We start from the raw sequence: 11,730 nt of genomic DNA, 5'->3' as shown, positions 1-11,730 counted from the left end.
AGTAATTTAGCACAATTCTCTAAACTTAAAAGCAACTAAATGTCACCTCGTCACAGTCTTTGCTTCTTCCAAAAGGACAACAAATGCAGCGTAAACGCAGAACGAATGGGGTGCAAATGCATGCAGAGGTGCTGCTCCACTCCACCTAATGTATTTTTGGCTGAAGCTGTGTCCCAGTTGTGTGCGGCTCCTTGGCGTTGGGAGGCAGGTGAAGGGTGTCTGGTGACAAAATGCCTGGTGTGTAGCCTATTTTCCGGGTTTTGACCTTCCCTGAACACACCGCTGTGAGGAGAACGAAGATGAATTGGAGCGCTGAAGCTGTCCACTCACAGGAAAAATAAAAAAGGGAGGAGGAACCGATTGATAATAAGTGTTTCTTTCAATTTCTGTTTCAGTTTGCCGTTTTCTCTGCAGTTTTCTTTGAATGTCATCTGTTTCTCCTTCCCTCTGTTTCCTGAATAGGGAGTAATGGAGTGTTTGATGTACATGGAGAGGTTTGGGACAAACAGCATGCCAGATTGTCTCCTGTTTAACCTGCGTGACATGGAAACACAACAAACTGCCAGCAAACTAAATAGAAGAAAACAGATTAGACTGAATGGGGGAGCCAGTGAAAGATTTGAATTTTAACCTTTAGACATGATGGTGTTTGTTCTACCAGGCCATCCAGGGTTAGAATATCACTTTTCTTTTTTATAAATCTCACCTGACTCCTTCACACACATCATTCTTCTTCATTTCACTCCCTCCTCTCACTGTCAAACATTTCTCCGCTCTCTTGTAATTACTGTCACCTTCTTTGTTTGTACTTCCTTTGTGTCACGTTCAGGTCACATCGCAGCAAGCTGGAGAGAAGGATGACATTTTATTGCTCTGGCTTAAAAGTGTTGATGTGAACAAGTTTGAAATAGCCGCAATGTCAACATCCGAGCTGACAGAGATTATTTTTAAGCTACTTGATTTTTCTTTTTAAAAAGGAAAGAAAAGGATGGTTAAAAAAAATGCTTCTCTGGAGTTTATTTTGATTTCTTGTTTACAATTTGGAGCACAAATGGATGCAATTTTCAGTCATACAGAAACTAAACACAATATTTTTATACTGCGTTTAAGTTTTAGTTTTTCTAAAAAAATATCTAATCAGGGTGTAGGCCAAAAATAATGAATGAGATTTCTTTTGGACTCACAGGTTACTGTCATCATTTCCTATTCCTTAAATACTTTTGTTTAATTTTGTTAGTCACTATTTAGTTTTGTTTCATGCGTGGTCAAATAATTTATTCAGATTATTTTTAGACATTTTGCTTTTGACATCTTTTAAACATTTTTTTAGCCCGTCGTGTCTGCCATCTCAATTAAAATTTAGAAATTTTAGTCACCTGCACCAGGGTAAACCTCCGCCTACCCTATTCCTGCTTTACAGGTGAAAATAGAGCAAAAGGACCGCTAGTCTTTGACTTTATTTATTTTCTGCTGTGTTTTACTTGCATCTATTTGAAAGAGTGAGTGTTAACACACACAAAAAAAAAATATTATGTGCTGGAATGTGCAGAAAATAAGTTTAAATGTTAAACAAATTTCTTCCAGTCAGAGAATGTTGCATATAATTAATTTTTTGCTTGATGCATAAAGTTAAAAGATAAAAAATAAAACAAGTTTTAAAAAGAGACTTTTCCATTTGATTACATTTTGTATGATGGATTATGTAGAAAAAGTAGAATTGGGATGAAAGATCTATCGCTTTATCACCTATTCAGGTTGTAAATCGTGTTTTTAAAAAGTAACTAAGTAACTAAGTAACTAAGCAATTAATTACTTTTGAAAATAAGTAATCAGTAAAGTAACATGATTACTTTTTGGAGGAAGTAATCAGTAATTAGTTACTGATTACTTTTTTCAAGTAACTTGACCAACACTGCTTGCCAACGGCTAAAAGGCTAATATTACTCACTGGTAGGCTAAATAGCGAGTCTCAATTTTTAAACCTTTGATTTAAGAATTCTATTAATATTTGCAAATTTTACAATTTCTCTCCACTGTATCAATTTTACAGACAAACTTAAAACAAACTTTGGTGGTGACGGTGAGGCTAAATAACTGCACAGCTTCCTTTCAGCAGCTAATATTATAGCTATCAGCTAGCTAATGTCTGTGATGTTAGCTAGCCGCTAATATCGCAAACAGCACAAAAGATTGAGGTAGCCATTGTAGCATCATCCATTGGTTTTGGAATTTTGGATGTTAGCGCTTTGAACACTGCAGAGTTTGGTTTTTAGAAGATGAAATGGTGCAGATCTTAGTGATCAGCTAATCCTAGCTAGCTTGGCTAACAAACTGCAACACCGGTACTTATTGTGAGAAGTGACTGACCAGGTGTGTTGGAGAAATAGCTGCAGAGACACAAAACTGAACGCCTTTAACATTCATCCCTGTACTTTAGTCATCCATAAGAAGCTGTGGATACAGTAAAGTAGACAGTGAAAGAGAAAAGAGCTGTGATAAACTGCACAGTGATACTGTAACTCCAGCTGTGATATGCACATTTTTAGGGTGCTCTACAAACACCCGTGGCTGTCACAGAGCTATTAATGCAAACTGGTTTACTTCCTCTCCTCTCCACACAGTTCAGAGACAGAGAGACAAAAAGTCTAGAGCACTTTATAGGTGCATAAATATATAATTTATTAGTAACTGTGCATTTGTTTCAAGGGACAGAAAATCATTTCTGAGGGTTTGTGAGAGATAGCAAGAAAGGTAAGCTTGTATATCACACACACATTTACGCACAGAGTGGGGGACAGATAATACCAGATGAAGATTGAAATTGGAGGAAGAATCAATATTTCCATTCAAACGTCTGTTTCATTTTCTCCAGATTAGAGCAGACCGTTTCTCTCTGTTCCATCACCAAACAACTACCGAGCACACAACAGTGTTGCCGTGTGTGTGTGTGTGTGTGTGTGTCTTTCAGGGGTGATATTTTTCCACCAGCTGCTCGGTGAAGGACGTTCAGTTCAGTGCAAGACTTCCTTCGTATGCTACATCCTATGATTCAAAGAATAACAGAAATTTATAGTTACGTCTGCCTATTCACACTCACGATGGAATTTTCTAGCTTTTACATGGAATCACATACAAACACACTATATGGGACCTACTGTGTTTTTCCCTTATTTTCTGTCATACAAACACAGATACAGCAGTGGATGATCCCATTAAACATGGCCAAAGTTTAAAATAACTAGGTCAGAACACACAAAAGCTCAGGTTCAGACATAGAGCCAAACAACACAGTTATAAACAAGTGCTAGAGCGCTTGCTCATAGTGGATCATCTGATTGTTGGAGTTTTCTCTGTATTATTGTAAGCTCTTTACCTTACAATATAAAGCGCCTTGAGGGAACTGTTGTTGTGATTTGGCACTATGTAAAAACTGAACTGTATTGAGTTTGAACTGTGAATCATGCAAATCTGCTCTGTTTTAATTTATTTTTTTTTAAAAAGCATAAAAAGGCCCTCTTAAAAACCAAACCCGGCAAAACAATATTAGGAGAAAAATGAGAGAACGCTGATCAATAATAAAGCTTGATCCTGCGGGACCAACATCACCCTGCGCGCCACCTTTTCCATCTGCTGCCCTCAGGGAGAAGGTACAGGTCTATACAGGCCAGAACATCCAGACTGGCCAACAGCCTGTATCCACAGGCTGTGAGGCTCCTGAACTCTCTGCCCCCCTCTCACGGACAATAACCATATCCAACTTCTTAATAGCAATGAACTGGTCTGCATTGGTGCATCATATCTTTATTCTCTTCCCCCTCCTGCCCCCCCCCCCCCCCCTCTTTCTTAAATAGATAACTATCATATCTGATATCATATCTCACAGTACAATAATATTGAATGGGTTGCATTGTTGTATTTTGTCATGTTTCTCAGGTCTTTGTCTGAATTTCTACGAACATTATTGCTAAGGATTGTCTTATTGCATTGGAGTCACACTGGGTTAAATATGTACACTTGGGTTTTAAGGGGTATTTATTATTTTCTTCTTTTTTTGGGTTGCATGGAAGCCCCAAACGCAATTTCATTGTTCTTGACAATGACAATAAATAAATACTAAATACTAAATACTAAATTTATTATTATTAGAAATGCTTCAATACATCGGCCTTGTTGCTGATATTGGCATATAAGCAAATAAAGTGTCATTTAGAGATGACAGTGAGTGAATTTTATCTGTTTAGTTTTAGCTCAATTTTCAGTTTAATTTTCAAAGATACTGTGATGAGAAGCTAAGACACTTAAAAACAGTTGAAACATAGTATTATGTTTTTTGTGACGATATCTCTGTCTTGAATACATAAATATGATGAACTTGTAATTTGTGCAATGATGAAACTTCACTGGCATGGCATGTCTGTTACAGTGACCGTTACAACCACTCAGTAACTGACAGTGCTGTGCAATACTGCAAATTTGGTAGCAGTGTAATAATAAGTAAATACAAGGTACCAATATTGATATGGATACTTTTATCTTATAAATTTGTTTTATGTAGAGGAGAACATTTTCACATGATTTTTGAGATCATTAATTATTAGTTTGCATATTCTGAACATACTAATGACCCCTACATCAATGATTTCTACCTTTCACAATTGTTTAAATGTGCCACAAGCTATAATAACGATAGATGTGACAGTCAACACAAAAAGGTTCAGATAGTTTATATTTAAGCTATACTTTCTATTAACAATCAAAATAAATGAACACAATTCAGTGGGCTACATGCTGAGCGTAGAAACAAAGTATCAATCCTGTTGCACTAATATCAGTCTAACACCAATATCAGCATTGATATCGATACTATCGCTATTTCAATCCATCTGCCTAATGAATCGTTTTTTGCATTTTTCAAATAAAATAAGAAAAAATGTGTCATTTGTGACTTGATATTGAATATTTTATCTGCCGGAACAAACCACGGTGTTAAATCAGTGAACGTTGAATAAATGAATGTGTGCTGCATGTGTCTCCATATAAGCCGACTTCCTGTACATAGACACAATCACTGGCCTCCACAGGGACTGACAAAGAGGGAGATATGGGACATATGAAGACACTGAGAAGCTTCCGTGGGTACACATACACGTGTGTGTGTGTGTGTGTGTGTGTGTGTCTGTACATTCCATTTCCAGCGTCCACAGTGTCCAAATAAACTGTCAACCCTGAAATGGCTGATAAAGTGTGTGTGTGTGTGTCACAATATTTGTCCTGTGTTATTGGAGCTCTGAGGCCGTAGAGTCTTCTATAAACACCCAGCTGTGAATTATTCAACAAATAAACACATCCAGGACCTCACACACACACACACACACACACACACACACACACGCACGCACGCACACACGCACACACACACACACACACACACACACACACACACGCACGCACACACACACACAGTATTGTTCTCATGCAGGACACATACATAGGCATATTTAGAGCAAACACATATTTGTATGTAAAGATAGATAAATGTTATTTGTTTCAACAAACACACACACTCTCTATCACACACACACACAGACCTACCAACCAAAAGATAAAGATGACTGATACCTTAGTTTGACCATGAAGCACACAGTTACTACACACAAAAATATGTGTATGTGGATTTGATTTTTAAAAGGGAGGAAAAGCTGATGGAGAGATTGTGCATCAGAAAGACACACACACACCATTTCACTTTGTCTCAGCTTAAGTGGATTTAGCTGTTGGTCAGTTCAGTGCAAGGTGAGACAAAAATTATTGGCCCATTTAATGATGGGGGGACACCTACAGTTTGAAGGAGGTACTGCGTCACACACTTTCTGGTTTGTTCAGAAGTCAAGCTGTGTGTAGGTGTGTCAGGTGTGTCAGTATCTTCAGTAAGATAACATTATAGGTCATAGAGTGTTTGCAGGAAATAAAGCAGGAAACATATAGATACAGCATTAAATTAATCAAAACTAACAAAAAAATAGTTTTTCTTGTAAATAAGAAAAAATGATTATTTTCAGTTATGATCAATGTTTTTTTTGTTGGTGTAAAACACAAAAAAGAAACAATGAATGATTCCATTGCACTGCATGTCATGCTGTGTATGATTGTGTATTTGACACATTCAATATGAATTTGATTATATAGGTTGCATCAAATTTAATGAAATCTTTCCACCACAAACAAAATCTATTGAAACTGGAAATTTGTACATGACTGTCTGTTGACTGTTTGTATTAGTTATTATATTATTGTACTGCTCTTAACTAACTAATATGTAACAATAAAAGGAAATCCTGAAACTAATAAAAACCAAAAACAAGTAAATCCACTCTGCATCCCTCTAAAGTGGATTTAGTAATCAAATAAGTAAGGATCTTCCATTGTTTGGCAACATTAAGAAGACATCCTCTGTGGTCATGTTACTCCATTTCAGAAGACAAATTATTGCATCAAGCAAAGAAAACTAAGGAGACAGATGAAAATACTAAACCTGGGAACTGTTCAATGCACGTGGTGGACTATTATCTTGGAAGAAGAAATGTGATCTGGAAAATGAAGATTGGATTTTAGAACCTCTCACAGCCTCATCTGTTGTAGCAGATGACCGCCCCACCCTGAGCCTGATTCTTCTGGAGGTTTCTTCCCGTTAAAAGGGAGTTTTTCCTTCCCAACGTCGCCAAGTGCTTGGGTGGGTTGTATAATTGTTGGGGTTTTCTCTTTGTTCTTGTTTGTTTGACTTGAGGCACCTGTTGTTCTGATTTGATGCTACATGAATTGAATTAGCTTAACTGAACTGAATTGAACTGAACTGGAAAAAAAGGTCATATGGTCCAAGGAGCCCAAATTTACCCTGTTCCAGAATGTTGGTTGTATCAAGGTAAGAAGACAGATGCACCACGTTTAGTGACTACTGTGTAAGCTTCATCTACCTAGGAAGCATAGTCAACAGAGATGGTGGTGCAGATGAAGACGTTAGGAGCCGGATCAACAAAGCAAGGCTTGCATTCAACTCCCTGCGACCTATCTGGAACTCCAAAGCCTTATCCCAGCGCAGCAAGATCCGCATCTTCAACACCAATGTGAAAGCAGTCCTCCTGTATGGGTCCGAAATGTAGCGGGTGACCAACACCATTACCAGCAAGATACAGATTTTCATCACCAAGTGCTTGCGACACATCCTTAACATCAGATGGCCTGAGAAGATCTCGGACACAGACATGTGGAAGAGAACCAGCCAGAACCCAGTCGGTCAAGACATCAAGAAGAGAAAATAGGGCTGGATAAGCCACACACTCCGAAAACCATCCGACAAAGTCACAAGGCAAGCACTGGACTGGAACCCACAAGGAAAAAGGAAAGTGGGGAGACCCAAACAGACGTGGAGAAGATCTGTCGAGAGTGAAGTGAAGGCCGCCAGAATGACGTGGACCCAGCTGAAGAGAACGATCCAGAACAGAGTCCATTAGCGTGGTGTTGTGGCCCTAAGCTCCACCAGGACTCTACAGGAAAATTGATTGATTGATTGATTGATTGATTGATTGATTGATTGATTGATTGATTGATTGATTGTATAAACTGGGACACTTCAGGACTAGCTTCCGCAACATTCCCTAAAAATGAGGTCACCCATTGCTTCTTTCATGTCAACATAAATACACTGAATGACCAGGTTTTCCTATGAATTGATTTTGTTCTTCCCTGAAGACTTTGGGCTGAAATTGAGAATAATTTGGAGAAAACCTCATGCAGCAAAAGTTGTGACACTGTACAAGCTTAAGCTAAACAATGCCATGGTGAATGTGCCCTATAAGGCAGCCCAGTGAAACAGAGTGATTTTTTGTTAATAAATCAGGTGGTGTATAACAACTTAAATCATGAAAACATCACATAAAGGAGAACAAATATCTCAATAGAATCATGTGACTTTTTTGGCTTGTCACCATTGCAAGCCAAAGACCTGAAAACTGCTGATCATCAGCTACCAGTGAAACAGAAGAGGAGGATACACAAGTGTTCCACATGAGACACAAGATTTATGTTCTACTTAGTTTCATAAGACATTTTCAAAGATAGATAAATTAAAAATTCAGCCCACTCTATAACTTTAGTAACTTGTTCCACATCGTCCAGCACAAACGTTTGCTAGGACCTGGTCACCCTACCGGGACCTCAACCAAAAGAGCTCCCACTGGCTACAGAACATGATAACATGACATAGCATAAAACTTTTGAGGATGCACCAGTTTACTGGCCAGTCATTACTCACCTTACTGACTGCCAGCATTAAACGATGTGGACTGGATTTGTCCTCAATAGCACCATGAAGGGCTGAAACACCTGTACACAGTTTTCCCAGCACAAAAGCTTGAATTAATAACAAGCAAACACCATCTGTATAGGACAGGACTTGTTAAAAAATAAAAAAATAAATAAACAATAGGAAAATGACAAAGAGGAAGTTCATGTCACGATAGAGGTCAAACTAAGTCAAATTACTGCATCCAATAAGGGCTATGACATAAAATAATAACAGCCTGGCACAGAGGCCAGATAACAACCCACTCTCATGGAGGTGGCAGATGCAGCAATACATCTGTAGTAGCCACACAAACAACATCACAAAATTCAGCAACACTCGTTACTTTTAATATATTGATCATTTCCATTTTTACAGTGCTACGTAAAGAGTGGTGAAGCTCATGAAAATAAGAGCAGATCACAAATTAAAAGGACATTTACTGGTGTCCCTTTTTTCATTTTGACCAACTCAGAACTCAAACTTGACTTGCCTGAATGTAAAGCATGTTAAAAACACAAAGCAGTGTCCACGGTTGTGTCCTTTTAGGACTATTTACATCCTTTGTTAAGATTAATTTGATGACAAATATAACTTAGAAAAAGGTACTATTTCTGAATCCAAGCATGAAGACTCATGCTTGTTTGGTTTTATTTTATATGTGACTTAAAGCTCTGCACATTTCCCAAAAGTCCGGGGAATCAAGCTCAGACTGCATTTTACCCTTAGCACAAATCAAATACTCGGTTAACAACTGTGGCGAACGACGACACAACAAATTGTCACATATGACACATCAAAACAAGAGCATACTTTGAAATTCTGAGCATTTCTGCTACTTCTGCAACTATTATGATACTATTGTGATAGTTGTAGAATGTAAGTACCTCTCCTATGATTGTCCACTACTGAGCTGTCCAAAGTTTTGATGGTGTTCAGCAGTAGTCTGTGTTCATCAACAGAAGGGTCAGTGAGAAAGGTTGTGGAAGATTGCAGTGTAGATACACCATTAACCAGAACTAAGACATAATGGCAGAGACTGAAATGATTAACTAGCAATGAGCGCTACCAATTTTGTAAAGCAGAAGAAAAGTGAGTAAAAAACTGACAGCTGTTTATAAAGTGTTGCCTTGTCCTGATTGTGAGCTAAATAAATGTGATCTCAGTGAAAACAGCCAAAAAAGTTTTTAGCTACTTCTTCAGCTTTTGCAAATTTTACTAAGCCCTGCCGTGTTGCTAGGCAAGTTAACCATTTTACTGCAAGTTATTTTGAATTCGATAATGTCTGCTAAAACATTGGCCGAAAATAGGCAAAAAGTTCACTTTACAGCATTTTTTTTAAAATAGATGATTTTTAATTTCAGACAAAATTAAAAACAAACAAACAAACAAATGAGACAACTTGTACCTTTTTTGTTGTTTGCTAAACAGGTTTCTATGGAAGATTGTTTCCACCAATGGAAAAGAAAATGTCGTCTGTAAGTCGTTTAGGTATCTTAAAATTTGAATTACTCAGAAATATGTCAAAATTTGGAGACAACTGAAATTTAATTAATTCTGCCTGGCATTTGTTTTTCAGTAGCTGAAGCAATCTTCCACAGATCTCCAGAGTGTATTTAATTACATTTTTACAATTTTACAAATCTGCTAATGGAAGAGGTTACCTTTTGGGCCTTCTGAAAAAATAGTTTTATTTTATATTATTTTTAGCTGCTTACAGTAATGTTATAGAACAATGCAAATATGATGTATTTTGCAAAAGTAATTACATTATATCGAAACCGGGGTAATGTATTTGCGCTGTATAATGAAATGTAACTTTTTATAATAAGTTACATTACACAGCTAAATGTCCAAAACTGTGACCTTCATTCAATTTGATTATCTTATATAAAATAAGAAGCAAACAGGCCTCGCCTGGTACATCTTGTCGGTTGTGCCACTGTCTTTTGAGGCAATGAAAATGGGGGATTGTGTGGAAAAGGTATCTGTAGTTCCTAAACAACTAATGTTGCACTTTTGTAAAAGCCTTTAAATTAAAGTCTGCGCTTTGATTACATATTTTCTTGAAATAAAATCCCCTGTGGTGGCGAACAGAAGCAAAACTACAAAAACAGTTTGTTGTTGCTCAAAAACCTATGGACCATCTCATCTGAGTGTGAAGCTGGAAAAACAACCCAGCACTTTGGGTTACAGTACATTACCCAGCTCCCCAGAAAACAACCCAAACTGACCCAAATCAAGCAGCCTCGATGGCTGGGTTACAAAATTAACACAACAAATCATGGTGTGCGTTTATGTTGTTTTGACTTCTTGGTACAGCACCTTGAATCTATACCAGTCTGTTAATGTACGCTTTAGAAAGAAAATAGCCTTTTCCTTTAAATATTATTCATTTATTTATATCTATATTACAAGAAGAGAAAAAGTATTTGTGGGTGAAAATATGGAACTGTGTACAACTGTTCAGTCAAACAGTAACATTTACTTGAAATGATAACAAATAAATAATGAAATCCAAACTTTAACTGAATAAAAATCTGATGCATGGAAAAATAGTCAGAATGATAAAACTACTTTAAAAACATGATGTATGTTGTATCTGTTCTTCCTTCCTTAGACTGAAGAAACGACTGCCTGACTGCAGGACCTGGAAAATCATTAACAGAGCAAGTCCTTAACTCTGGCTCCCTCTGGTAGCTGAAAAAGTGGACTACGCCCACACAGCCGACTAAGGAAAAGATAACACTACTTCTCCCAGGTGCACATTTTAAAATAATTGTATGAAACTTTAACTATAACAGACTGAAAGCTTCATTACATCCATTAAAAAAAATATCTCTAACACATCCAGAGTTCTGAAACCTGTTTATTAATCCACTGATGCGCCTGCTCGTGGTTTCAAAAAGCAACTTCAATACAACACAGCCAGCATTTTAACCTCAGGATAGAAATCTCGTAAAAACACACACCCACACACGTTCACTCTTAAGAAAATGCATAAAAACAGACGCACAATCCTTCATCGTCTTCAGTTCAGGAGCCCGACGATCACGCGGCAGCACGAACACACACAGGCCTTCAATAGCAGCTTTTTGTACAGCAAACAGGAAATCAGTACCACACGTATCTATTAATTAAAGGGGCATTTCAGCTAATACATCAGTTTGTGGAAGGGCTTTAAAAATTAGGACAGTGAGAAATAAAAGAAAAACTTTAACATTGGATTAGCAATCATTTGTTTAGAGCACTTTATTAGGAACACCTGGGCAGCCCGCTTGCTCGTTCATACAGGTGAACCAGCTGGACACAACGTTTGAAAACTTCACAATAACACCACTGACATAACAGCAAACAGGCTGATCAGTCAAATTTATCTGTACCCTTGATAC

This window comes from Diplotaxodon limnothrissa, linkage group LG3 (genome assembly GCF_057381915.1).
Source record: "Diplotaxodon limnothrissa isolate DT_005_m linkage group LG3, D_limnothrissa_male_GT1.1, whole genome shotgun sequence".
In the NCBI taxonomy this organism is placed as follows: domain Eukaryota; kingdom Metazoa; phylum Chordata; class Actinopteri; order Cichliformes; family Cichlidae; genus Diplotaxodon; species Diplotaxodon limnothrissa.
Note: the sequence above shows the minus strand (reverse complement) of the source record.